The 5,838-nt window shown below is 31.7% G+C and overlaps 1 non-coding gene across 1 annotated transcript; it reads left to right on the top strand.

The window, feature by feature from the left end:
- The first annotated feature begins 941 nt into the window (after positions 1-941).
- On the top strand, positions 942-1,053 carry LOC130864988 (U6 spliceosomal RNA). The gene has a single exon (XR_009056032.1). It is a non-coding gene; the product is annotated as a U6 spliceosomal RNA (small nuclear RNA).
- The last annotated feature ends 4,785 nt before the right edge of the window (positions 1,054-5,838 follow it).

The raw sequence follows: 5,838 nt of genomic DNA, 5'->3' as shown, positions 1-5,838 counted from the left end.
TATGATAAAATGGATTGGCACCTATTCATATGGAAGTCATCATTTATGACTAAAATAATCTCATATACACAACAAAATTCTGACACTTCAATCAAGCTTAAGAAATAAGACACTCAGATACATTAAATATCAAACGTGATCTGATCGTAACTCAAGGACTTTTTATCCTAGGAGATATGCATGTCTTTTTGGCACAGATTATTCGCCTATGTCATTCCTTTGAAGGGAAAATTGACTTTCTCGGCTCCTCTCCCGAGAAACACCTTCCACAAATCCCAGTCTTTTACTTGGCATCCTCTCCTCAGGTCAATGGCCCTGTGCCTCAGGTGTGCTAAATTAGCTCTTGCTAATCTATATGCTTTTAAATTTCCAAAAGAGTAATGATAAAAATTCTCTCTTTGATCGTTTTTGTACTTAGATTTGCATTATTTATTCATGCAAACACTTTTCAGTCATTTGGGGAAAATTTTAGGAGGAAGCTGTGGTAAATGCATGTGCTTAATTTCGAATCTTTAACAAGATGTCATTTCAATTATTTATTGGAGTGTTAACCTCAGTATTTAAAAAGTAATGTTGGAACAAAGTGAATACTTATGTGTCTTTAAAACTTTACTTTGCTTTCTTAATAATGTATTGCATATAATTTTCTGGGAAATATAAGTTACAAACATTACATGTTTGAAGTTAGAATTTGATTTAATTATCAATAGGAAGATTGGGGTTCAAACAAAAATATAATATGGAATATTACATATTGAAATAGCTCTGAAACACTAGTAATCATTTCTTATCTACAAACACTGGTAAACACATGAAACATTTCAAATTTTTTTTTGTTCTTCTAAGAAAACTATTTTTTAATGATTTTTATTGAGCTCTACAATTTTCTCTGCTCCCCTCTCTGCCTCTCCCCTCCCTTTGATACCTCCCCCAAGGTCCCCATGCTTCCAATTTACTCAGCAGCTTATATACTAAAATTGGAACAATACAGAGAAGATTAGCATGAGCCCTGTGCAAGAAAACTATTTTTATGATGTATTTGGTCACATCCATAAAAAGGTAAAGACTATACACTTCAATAAAAATTGTTTTATTGTGATTACTAGCGTTAAATAGAGGTGCTGGTTACTTCTTTTTTTTGCTCATTTTCTCATCTTAATTACTTAAGACTCCTCTATTTGACTTATACAGTCTTTGCCAGGGCCCATAGGTATGGGTTCATTCTGTCTTGAATAAAGGTCAGAGAGCTGAATCTTCTGCTCTCTCAAAACATTTCAAATTTTAAGTAGAAAAATAGTATCTCTATAATTTTAATTAGTTAACAGCAATTAAACTATGTGAACTTATTTTAATAAGGATATTAAGCTTGTAACAGTGTTCCATGAGCTTAGAATAATAATTATGTCACAAGACAGTTTCTCCAATAGCATTTGATTTAAAAAGTTAAATTAAACTTAAATAATATGTATAAATATAAAAACCATATTTGGGATGAGTTATATATATTATATATAATATATTATATATCTATATAAGTGTATATATACATGTGTATACATATATATGTACATGTATATATATGACAATTGATGAGAAAAGAAAAAAACATAAACTTGAGAGATGGTAAAGAGACATCAAAATGAGGTTTTAGAGAGAATAAAAAGAAGGGGTAAAAGATGTAATCATGTTATAACCTTAAGAAATAATAATTAAAAAAAAAACAAACAAAAGTAGAAACTGTAAGTTTTAGGAGTACTACCTGAGCACTGTTTGCAGACATATATACACTATAAAATTTCAATAAGGCTGAACATATCTAAGCTCTAATCATTTATATCAAAAGTTCAATACAAAATTTTAATATCTGTAGTCCCACTAATGTGCAATACCTACAATTCTTGCTACTGACTGTAGCTTAGTCACAGTGACTATCTTGTTCAAAAAATAACATATTTCAATAGCCAAACATGGGCCGGGCAGTGGTGGTGCACACCTTTAATCGCAGCACTTGGGAGACAGAGTCAGGTGGATCTCTGTGAGTTCGAGACCAACCTGTTCTACAAGAGCTAGTTCCAGGACAGACTCCAAAGCTTCAGAGAAAGCCTGCCTCAATGCAAAAAATGAATTATGCCCAAAGCAAAATATAAAATTCATATTTAAGATGTCAAAAAATAGCTGAATGCATTTCTATAATAACAAAAAAAATCATTGTTTACCATAAGTATACTAAGTGTCCAAGGAACTGTGAATATATATCACTCTTCCTATAACAGGGAGTTTACTCACGTAATGTATGCAAAGTGGCATTGAAATTTCAAGTAGATAAAATACATTTAAAATAAATTATTATGCTTATGCTTTAATCTTTGCGTAAAGAATTTATTTAAAAATGTCTTGAACTTTATAATATTAGTAACCTTATTTTAAATATGCAATGACTATCATTTCAAAAATAAATAAAAGACAATGAAGGTAACAGGAAAATTAAAGCATTTGTGGAAATTTTTAAAAAATGTTTATTTCAATAATTATTGAACTTGCTGCTGTGAAGTTGAAATCTCCTAATTTCTGTAGCTATCTGAAGTGCTTTTTCCTGTTTGATGACATCATAATATTCAATTTATTTCTTAATGTTAGATAAGTAAGATTTCTAAAATTTTAGTTGCCCAGATTCCATTTTTGAAAGTCGAAAGAATGCTTGTGATATGACTAGTATTTAATATGTCCAGTAGTACTACTTTTTATTTTCTTAACCCCCAATGCTTTAGAATGGTTTCTGCATTCCATAGCCTACTTAGATATTTTATCTCCCTTGATGAAAATAAGGTCTTATTATTATTATTATCATTCTAAATTATTCCCCTTTTATTTAAATATCTAGGGTCTGAGGTAACTTTCAACCAAAATTCTTTTTTCTAAAGCAAAACTTATTGTCATATTAATCATATCCAAGTTCCTAGATAGAAACTTTACTCTTTTCCTGGCTCAACAGTGTATGTTACCTCCATCTCTTTCTATGTACCTCTGATCTACTGAATTTTTATGTGAATTTTTTTATGTTATTGTTGCAACTGAATGAAGTAAAAATATCCAGTAAAATACTTGAATAGATAAAGTTACTAAAAATATAAAATGATATTTCCAGAAGTAGAACATTTGAAGTAGATTGAAGGGAATTAAATCAATATAGGGTTTCATCTTAATAATTCCTAAACTGTCCTTAAAGGAATCTGATGTGGGAAGTCCTTCTGTATATGGGTTTTTTTGTTTTGTTTTGTTTTTTTTTTTGTTGTTGTTGTTGTTAAGGAATAAAGCCTCTGTGGCTAATGATTTAGCACAGTAAAATCAGGTGGAAAATCTATACAGAGATATATTAAGAGAGTAGGGGAATTCAGAAAGACATCATGTAGCTGCCAAAGGGGACAGATGCCAGAACCTTATCGATAGGCCACACTTTGTGGTGAGATACAAAATAATATAAATGGGTTGATTTAAGATGTAAGAGCTAGCTAGGAATGCACCCAAGCTATTGGTCAAGCAGAGTTTTAATTAATATAGTTTCTGTGTGATTATTTAGGTCTGAACGTCCAGAAAATTATACAAGTAGTCTCTGTTTCCAGGATTCAAACAGCTACTACATAAAGGTAAAAATTCTGTGTGAATTATCATTTAGTTACATTTTATAAATGTGGTTAATTGTTTATGAAATTAGAGCATGTCTTATCGATCATAATAAAAGCTAAGTGGGTAACACTGAAATGCTTTTGAATGTTGGTATCCCAAGCCTAATTTTGAGGAAGATGATTATTTTTATTACATAGTTATAGTCTATGAAATGATAGTCACATATAACTTTCATCAATTTTATTAATTTTTCTATACTATTCTCTGACTCCTCAGAGCTTTCAAAAGAACTGCATAATTAGATTGTGAGAACAGAAATTCTATCTCATAATATTCTAAAAATAATAGCATATCATCTGGTGCTTTAGTAAAGACTATGATTTTCAAAAATGTAATAAATTAGTCTAATAAGCAGAAATTTTATTATAAACATTCTTCTTGTTTGCTTAGTCTTAATTTAAACAACATAAATATAGTTTTTAATGTATAAAATCTTGCTACATACTTTAAAAGTTCAATAATATGTTTAAGTATAGGATACAAGTGGATTGGTTTATTTTCAATCACATAGATCAGCACCACCGTAAAACTAGCTTTTAAAGTTCTCCTGTTCTCCACACATCTCTGACTGACCTGCTTTGAATTCTAGATAACTAATTCTCATATTTTATACCTCAGAGATCCTTGTTCTCACCCTTCAAGTTAAGATTGGTCATTGCATGCCACACCCAAGGAGTTAAAATATAAGGCATGTGTACAGTATTCATGGTTGTACTTTCTCTGCTAATATTGTATGTTCCCTCAATTTATTATCTGATTCTCCTGCCTACAGTGAAGTTGTATAATTTAAAAAGTCTGAAGTGTATCAGGAATCTAAAAATATTTTTTAAATAAGTAACTCAAAGTTTGAACCCAGAACCAGTTTTGATAAGGAGAGAACACATCTCCTTTCACTGTTAGCGTGACAAAGAGACTAATTTTGTACCTGCACACTGTTACACTTTGGGGATACATGTTTTCCCACATCCAGAAAGGTACTTCTATATTTTTGTAATGTAGTACAGAAGTGACTCCCTCACAGTGGCTAAGCCGACTAAGATCTGAAAAGATTTGTTAAAATTGTGTGGAGAAAAATACAGAACTCCTGTCTGGAAAAAAAAAATATGTTCCATTGCTGTCTATAATGGCATTTATGTTGGTATCTGTTGCCTAAATAGACCTATGTCCTACTCTATAGGAGGGATTTGGTTCTGGTAATGTAAATCTAGCTAAATACTGTAGCTAGCGATGTCATGGATCATACATTTGAACCTACTATTGCTACTTTTCTAAACCAGTATCTTTTACTGCATTCTGATTTTTTATACCTTCACCCACAGGTAAATAAGACCCTCATTCATAATCAAAGATGCTTCTTCATGCCACAGACGATCATTTCAAAAATGTACAATTGGCCAAAATGCAGAGGACAAACACATCATAGATTGCAGAACTTCAGTTGGAAAATCTATGGCTGCGGTACTCATGCCTAAGTGTCAGGGAACATCGAGAAAAGGGTGTGAAAGGATATAAGAGCCAGAGGATTGGGGTGTCTGATATTTAATACTGTCATATACGACAGAAAAGCTACACTCACTAAACCTTGGCAATAACACCACCTATACGTGATATGCACAATAACAACACTGGTGGATATGTTAACACAGATGGGGAAACCTCATTAATGCCCCACAACCAGACGAAGAGCTACAGAAAATTAATGACTGCTGAGAAAGTGAGAATCATTCTTCTACAGTTGCAAATTGTCATCAGAAACACAAGTATATATGGGGTACACTAATGAACTCTATAGGGGGTGTGCCCACAAACACGCGTGTGTGGATCTGTGTGTCTGTGTAAAATAATGGCAATTTCAAAAGATGTCAGTAATCTTAACGGAGGTAGCAGGACAATGAAGGAGTAGGATGGAGTGAGGGAGAAACTAAAATAGTGTAAACACAGCACTCATACATTCGATTATATATATAATAAATAGATAAGTGTGCAATGAAAACTATGCACAATACCCCACACACTAATTTGAAGCAATTTGTATTATTTAATTCACTCTATGAAATTGTCTGATGGGTTTTTTAATATACAATGGTATGTGAAATATATGCAACTTTTCAACTGCTTAACAATCTCTGATAGAATAAACAAAGATTTCTCAAG

The sequence above is a fragment of the Chionomys nivalis genome, chromosome 22 (genome assembly GCF_950005125.1).
Source record: "Chionomys nivalis chromosome 22, mChiNiv1.1, whole genome shotgun sequence".
Classification (NCBI taxonomy): domain Eukaryota; kingdom Metazoa; phylum Chordata; class Mammalia; order Rodentia; family Cricetidae; genus Chionomys; species Chionomys nivalis.
Note: the sequence above shows the minus strand (reverse complement) of the source record. Positions and strands in the feature narration are given on the sequence as shown.